The sequence below is a fragment of the Lotus japonicus genome, chromosome 5 (assembly GCF_012489685.1).
Source record: "Lotus japonicus ecotype B-129 chromosome 5, LjGifu_v1.2".
In the NCBI taxonomy this organism is placed as follows: domain Eukaryota; kingdom Viridiplantae; phylum Streptophyta; class Magnoliopsida; order Fabales; family Fabaceae; genus Lotus; species Lotus japonicus.
In genome coordinates, this window is record NC_080045.1 from 54,098,573 (window position 1) to 54,107,307 (window position 8,735).

Sequence of the window (8,735 nt, forward strand, 5' to 3'; positions counted from 1 at the left end):
TCTTTAACATAATTATTATATAAGAGGCGAATATTTGAAGGCCATCCCACAAGAATACAATACCCGTACAAATCTGATCTTGCATATTAATCAGATATTGAATTACAAAAGGAAAACACTGGATTACAGCACATTTAACACATTCTTTATCCACACCTTGATCTCCTTTAGTTGCTGGGAGTTTTGAAAGGTATAATAATGTTTGGATCATAAGAAACCATTTCACATTTAAGTGTCCTTTTCCACCTTTCTCCGATGGGTATTTTATTGATCTCTGATTCAAAATGACCTTTCACAACAGATATTCTAGCAAATTCTCTGTTATTAGCCTCGCAACCAGCAAAAATTTGATGAAGGACCCAAAAGTTAACAGTCTCAAAAGTTTTGAAATACATTAATGACTAGCTGTGCACACATCATCCCCAAACATATTCTCATACTTCAAAGGTGCACACACGCACGCGCACAAGCACGCACGCGCATTTTGGCGCATGGTATTGATAGGATCAAGCCTCTGATCACTAAGGTCTATCGTAGAAATCCTAAGGAATAAGTAGCAGATACCTATCTTTGAATAATAGTTGTGCCAGCTAAGCTTTAGTATATTTCTGCATTGTTTGCTATTAGTATTTTGTAACTAATTGATGAGGTCAGCTAGTGAATTCGCATTAGTATTAATACATAGGAAAAAGAGGGAAAATGGGGTATTGGGATAGTATTGGAAGGTGCTCTCAAATTCACCAAAACTTTATCATCCTTTTCCCAAATTCTAATTCTGTATTCATTGGATTTCACCTCAATTTCATAGGGATATTCTGTTAATCAATTCAAATACGATTCATATATTCCTTCATCTTATCAAAATATATCATTCTATAATTGAATCATAATGTTGGTTTCATGCAATTATTTCGACGGGGCTAACGTATGGTCTCACGTCATGGACCATTGAGAGGAGAGGTGCACTTTATGCCTCTATATTCTCCCCTCTGGTTCTTGTCATCACTGCTGTTCTAAGCTGGATTGTGCTTCACGAGAAATTATACATGGGCACGTAAGAAATTTCCTTTGATTTTATTTTCTTCTGCCTGATGAATGAAAATTGATTCAGTGTTTGGATTTGATTCAGTTTCATGGGTGTTGTCCTGATAGTAGTCGGGCTCTATTATGCTCTATGGGGAAAGAGCAAGGAGATTAAAAGCAATGGCACCGATGGAAACGATGACGACCTGGAATTGCAACCCAAATGAAGAGCTTATAATCCATGCTGCAAACTAGCTGAGCCAATCATTTTCATGGTAGACTTCTGCAAAACAAAATAATTCTGTTATTGGTTCACTACCCTAACTATCATCTAGTTAGGTAATAATTTCGTTTTCGCTTAATACATTAATGTGTTAAATTAATACACTTGTTTTGGTTGTTCAGACAAACATGAGCAAAGATTTCCCAGCTCCGTACACGAGCAGCTTCGACATGTGCTTCTTGGGATGCATTTAGAGCGTGGCCATTGCAGTGGGATTTCAGCACAATCTCGCAGCTTGGTCACTCCACAACACCATGAGGCTCACATCTGCACTATACGCGGTAATACAATGTTTCTGCATAAGTAGCATATACCTTTCTTTGAATAATAGTTGTGCCAGCTAAGCTTTAGTGTATTTCTGCATTATTTACTATTACTATTGTGAAATATGTTGAGGGAAAGTTTATTTCATTCCACTGAAATATAATTTGTACAATAGGGATATATATAGCTGGTATATACATCAGGTAAGGACCTAAGGAGTCAAAGAAAATAAATCCTATTAAGTACTAATTAATCTAATCCCTATAATTGAGCAACCTGCTGGAATAATACGAATATAAATATGTACAACTGGCCTAATAAGTATGTGATGAATATCGACCTCCAATTAGGAAGGTCTATGAGAGGAGAAATAAGGGAAAAGCTATGGCCTAGCTTAATAGGAAAAATTGATGTTAGAAGTAGTTATTGCCAGCTGGATCAGTTAGTTACTGTTAGGAAAGGGTATAAATAATGGGAAAGGGGAAGTTAGAGGCAGTTAGATATTCACTTGGAAAAGGGAGAGACTGGACTCTCGAATATTCCAGAGGGGAACTAGGGTTCTTCACCATTGTTGTACTCATAGCTTTGATTCTCAGTTCTCTGTGAATCTCAATTCCATTTTTCTTCAATAAAATCTCAGTTCTAGTTACAGAGTTCATCAGTATGACAATCAAGCAGTCATTAAATGACTGATTATTAGGCTTGATTTTAGCAACCAACAACTATTTTGGTGCTCTCGAATTCACCAGCACCAAATTCTGATTCTGTATTCATTAGAGATTATGTTAATCAATTCAAATACAATTCCTATATTTGCCCGTGCGATGCACGTGCACGGGTAATTTTTTATCAAATCAATTGTTAGATATAATCATTGAGTATTGATATATATAAATATAAAGTAATACAATATATATTTACTAAAACATACAATTTTAATTAGTGAAACACTAATATGTTGTTATTATTTTTCCTTTATGTATTAATGTTTCATCTTACTTATGGAGATTAATTGAATAATTGTGCATTATTAATTTGGATAATTTCAAGCTGAGACTTTTTCACACACTCCATAGTTTGTATGATTTCCTAATATTTTTTGCTCTAAGGTATGGTATTAATTCAATAAACCAACATTTGAGCAACATATATTATATACCTTATTCGTACGTCTTTGTATGAATTATTTGTTTATCTTTTAGATGCAAATCGCGCTGGTGAACACAACTATTCAGCTTGACACTCAAAAAGAGTAAACATGTATTTTCAACCTAATTATCCACATTTAACACATTCTTTATCCACAACTTGATCTCCTTTAGTTGCTGGGAGTAGGTACAATAATGTTTGGATCATAAGAAACCATTTCACATTTAAGTGCCATTTTCCACCTTTCTCCGGTGGGTATTTTATTGATCTCTGATTCAAAATAACCTTTCACAACATATATTCTAGCAAATTCTCTATTATTAGCCTCGCAACCTGCAAAAATTAAATGAAGGACCCAAAAGTTAACAATCTCAAAAGTTTTGAAATACATTAATGACTAGCTGTGCACACATCATCCCCAAACATATTCTCATACTTCAAAGGTGCACACACGCACGCGCACAAGCACGTACGCGCATTTTGGCGCATGGTATTGATAGGATCAAGCCTCTGATCACTAAGGTCTATCGTAGAAAGCCTAAGGAATAAGTAGCAGATACCTATCTTTGAATAATAGTTGTGCCAGCTAAGCTTTAGTATATTTCTGCATTGTTTGCTATTAGTATTTTGTAACTAATTGATGAGGTCAGCTAGTGAATTCGCATTAGTATTAATACATAGGAAAAAGAGGGAAAATGGGGTATTGGGATAGTATTGGAAGGTGCTCTCAAATTCACCAAAACTTTATCATCCTTTTCCCAAATTCTAATTCTGTATTCATTGGATTTCACCTCAATTTCATAGGGATATTCTGTTAATCAATTCAAATACGATTCATATATTCCTTCATCTTATCAAAATATATCATTCTATAATTGAATCATAATGTTGGTTTCAGGCAATTATTTCGACGGGGCTAACGTATGGTCTCACGTCATGGACCATTGAGAGGAGAGGTGCACTTTATGCCTCTATATTCTCCCCTCTGGTTCTTGTCATCACTGCTGTTCTAAGCTGGATTGTGCTTCACGAGAAATTATACATGGGCACGTAAGAAATTTCCTTTGATTTTATTTTCTTCTTCCTGATGAATGAAAATTGATTCAGTGTTTGGATTTGATTCAGTTTCATGGGTGTTGTCCTGATAGTAGTCGGGCTCTATTCTGCTCTATGGGGAAAGAGCAAGGAGATTAAAAGCAATGGCACCGATGGAAACGATGACGACCTGGAATTGCAACCCAAATGAAGAGCTTATAATCCATGCTGCAAACTAGCTGAACCAATCATTTTCATGGTAGATTTCTGCAAAACAAAATAATTCTGTTATTGGTTCACTACCCTAACTATCATCTAGTTAGGTAATAATTTCGTTTTCGCTTAATACATTAATGTGTTAAATTAATACACTTGTTTTGGTTGTTCAGACAAACATGAGCAAGATTTTCCAGCTCCGTACACGAGCAGCTTCGACATGTGCTTCTTGGGATGCATTTAGAGCGTGGCCATTGCAGTGGGATTTCAGCACAATCTCGCAGCTTGGTCACTCCACAACACCATGAGGCTCACATCTGCACTATACGCGGTAATACAATGTTTCTGCATAAGTAGCATAATCCTTTCTTTGAATAATAGTTGTGCTAGCTAAGCTTTAGTGTATTTCTGGATTATTTACTATTACTATTGTGAAATATGTTGAGGGAAAGTTTATTTCATTCCACTGAAATATAATTTGTACAATAGGGATATATATAGCTGGTATATACATCAGGTTAGGACCTAAGGAGTCAAAGAAAATAAATCCTATTAAGTACTAATTAATCTAATCCCTATAATTGAGCAACCTGCTGGAATAATACGAATATAAATATGTACAACTGGCCTAATAAGTATGTGATGAATATCGACCTCCAATTAGGAATGTCTATGAGAGGAGAAATAAGGGAAAAGCTATGGCCTAGCTTAATAGGAAAAACTGATGTTAGAAGTAGTTATTGCCAACTGGATCAGTTAGTTACTGTTAGGAAAGGGTATAAATAACGGGAAAGGGGAAGTTAGAGGCAGTTTGATATTCACTTGGAAAAGGGAGAGACTGGACTCTCGAATATTCCAGATGGGAACTAGGGTTCTTCACCATTGTTGTACTCAGAGCTTTGATTCTCAGGCTTTGTGAATCTCAATTCTATTTTTCTTCAATAAAATCTCAGTTCTAGTTACAGACTTCATCAGTATGACAATCAAGCAGTCATTAAATGACTGATTATTAGGCTTGATTTTAGCAACCAACAACTATTTTGGTGCTCTCGAATTCACCAGCACCAAATCCTGATTCTGTATTCATTAGAGATTATGTTAATCAATTCAAATATAATTCATATATTTGCCCGTGCGATGCACGTGCACGGGTAATTTTTTATCAAATCAATTGTTAAATATAATCATTGAGTATTTAATATATATATATATATTAATATATATATATATATATATATATATAAAGTAATACAATATATATTTACTAAAACATACAATTTTAATTAGTGAAACACTTATATGTTGTTATTATTTTTCCTTTATGTATTAATGTTTCATCTTACTTATGGAGATTAATTGAATAATTGTGCATTATTAATTTGGTTAATTTCAAGCTGAGACTTTTTCACACACTCCATAGTTTGTATGATTTCCTAATATTTTTTGCTCTAAGGTATGGTGTTAATTCAATAAACCAACATTTGAGCAACATATATTATATACCTTATTCGTACGTCTTTGTATGAATTATTTGTTTATCTTTTAGATGCAAATCGCGCTGGAGAACACAACTATTCAGCTTGACACTCAAAAGGAGTAAACATGTATTTTCAACCTAATTATCCACGTATACTCGTGTCCGTGCAATGCACATAGAAGCGATTCTACAATTTGTAAAATTTTAATCTATAATTTATTTAAAGGATTAAATATGTTTTTGGTCCCTCTAAAATCAGGTTTCTCACTAAATTCAAGTATTCCTGGAAAAATCTCATATTGTTTAAACTAATTAATATAATCATTGAAAAATTTATCATCAATAATGTTGGAAATTTGTTTTTTCAAATTTTTTATTCTCAAGTTATTTTTTGCATTTAATTAGCTTTTTTATTTTTGATTCTCAAAGTTGTTTCTCTTGAAAAAAAAAGATTTTTTTTTTATTATTAGTTTTTTGAGAGAAATTTATATATTTAATGTTTTACTCTAAGACTATTAACTTTCCTCTTGTAAAAAACAATTATTCTAAGACTATTATATTTGTAACACTCATTTTTTCTATGAAAGAAAAAAGTCAAGATATCATTGTAATTATTTTAATTCCTACACTAATTAATAGTATAAAAGATTAAAAGTTATTAAGTAATAATAAGTAAAATAATATACATCAAAATAGGAGAAAATATGAAAATTTGACAGCGTAATGCTTAATGTAATAACTGTGACAAAATTGAAATTGTGTTAAATATAAAATAAGAAATCTTGACAACGAAATGCTAACTGACAAAAGTGAAATAATGTCAAAATAAAATATTACTCAAAAACAAGCTGAAGAGGGATCGAACCCTTTACAGGTAGGAAAAAGAAGAGAGCTTCTCCCACAGTGGCAATGCTTTCTGTTTGTTAGACTTTGTACCTTTATATATATATATAGAAAGCATGAATACAAAAATTTATAAGTACTCTTTATTGTTTAAGAATTTTCTAGAAACTTGGGGGGCCATGGCCCTCCCCTGACTTAATTGTTATCTTTACCATTATATAAGTGTAGGACCTTTTTAGTGTTATTATAATTATTTCAAAATAATATTATTATCATTAATTTATGTTGCAATACACCTATCAAGGAAAAAAAAACGTGTGCTTTCACATAAGAGCCCATTGGTCTTGAACAACACATATGTTCATATCGTGTACTGAAATTCATATTTTTTAACTATAATTATTGGGGCCAATGAGAATTTAACTCTTAACCACTTGTTCATCATTCATCATTCATCATTTGGTCATAAACAGTTGATACCATATAATTAACCAATTTTTTTTAAAGTTTAAGTCATTAGATGATCGACTATTGATAATTTTATATTGTATTTTAATAAATATTATTTGCTATGAATCTAATATATGATATCATGTAACTCCTCTTTTTTAAACTATGATATCATGTAACTGAGAAGTTAGAAATAGAGTGTATGGAATGTAGACGTACTCATAGCGTGTTTAAATATTGTCATTGAATAAATTTGTGATAGTGTTTCATAGACATATGAAAGTCGCCACATATGTTCGATATATGTGGATTGTAACAGTCTGTGAAGTATTTTTTCTGTTGGTTTGAAAATATTTACAATAACGGTCATAAATTTAGTGTGTTTATTGGCGGAAGTTGTGACCCGTAATCCCTCATTAAACATTTTTTTAGTCACAGTTGAAAACCGCTGATAAATACGTATTTCGTGCGTATAAAACTCTACTTGACAGCTTGATTAATTGCTTAGAATTTACTAAATTACGAAGTTTCCATTCGTTTTTTTCTCATATTTGGGCAGTCACAGAATATTTCTACAAAAATAAAAGGGCAGCATTTCATTGTTTTTTTCTCTATGGTGGAAGGTTAAAGAGCACATAATATGACAAGATGTAACCATCCTACAAAAGAAAGAAAGAGCCTCAAGGTCTCAAATTTTAAGACTCACTGCTTCCATCCAATTCTGCTTTCATTATTGGCTTCAAGCATATAACCAACATACACTGGACAGCAATTTTCTTCATATACATAGATTCCACCCAACTCTGTTTTGGTGAAACACTCAAACTTATTATTCATATGATTGTTCTAGAATTATGCAAAGCGTGTGATTTAAGTATTAAACACAAAACTCACATTATTCTTCTGCTCGATTACAGCAAGGGAGCATAATCTCAATTACTTAAAATAGCAGTTCTTAATGCAAATTAAAGGGAGAATATAATATAGATCCGGGTCTAAGAGTGCAAGTTGGGTGTACCAAACACTGGACATTGCACATTTAATTATTTAAATTTTAGATATTTTTTCAGATTCCCAAATTAACTTGACAACTTGCAAATTCAATTTAGTTCCCTCTGTTCACTGCATTAGCTTTACCCTTTTTTACTGCTTATTTGGATTTAGTGTATTCCACAAGTTAATCCTCCCTGCAAGCTGGCACCACAGGTTTGAAGAAACTTGGGTCTTTTTCTAGGGGAAGAGAATAACTTAGAAGAAAGGGAGAAGAAACTTTTGTTTTATAAAATTTAGAGCACCTTAACCTTACTTTTTTGTTTTTTAAAAATGTTTAAAACACCTACCTACTATAGTGTGATGTGCACGAACCAAATCAATAAAGCCATTTCTTGACTACTTTTTACTATTCTTTATTAAGGTAATAACCCATTAATCTTATTCGCAACATATTTTTTTGAAACTGCAACATATAATTAATTTATGTTGTTTTGCCATGTTTATATTCATGTAAATGAGCAACAGATTCACAATCTTCAATGGTTTAACCATAAGTATCTCTTATTCAATATAATTCTATTGGAGTCACAAACTTTCACATCATGATAGAATTATTCTACGTATGAGCTAGCTTATGATCTTTTTTTGAACTAATTGGCCTAGTATAATGCTAACTTGATACAAGAATTGATGAGTAAATATCTCTTACGTTACTGTCTCTCAGCCATTCACACCGTTGTGCACTATTATGATCGAACGGATATTATCTCTTCTGAAATTCAAGAAGAATAAGTGAAAAAAAAAGTAAGAACATGAATGAATGCAAACTCATGTTATTATGAGATTATAATTAAACCTTTTCTCTAGTACAATCTTTTACTATAGTCTATAAAGATCGGTCTGGATGTTACCAGATATTGTAGTTCTAGAATTTGTAGGTTGGTTAAAGTTAGTGTGACCGTGAATAATAATCTAATCCTCTTAGATAAATAAAGTAATAAA

General features: G+C 32.4%; 1 pseudogene; it reads left to right on the plus strand.

Moving 5' to 3' along the window:
* LOC130719796 (WAT1-related protein At1g09380-like) overlaps nucleotides 1–3,965 on the plus strand; it is a 93,682-nt pseudogene extending 89,717 nt beyond the window's left edge.
* The last annotated feature ends 4,770 nt before the right edge of the window (nucleotides 3,966–8,735 follow it).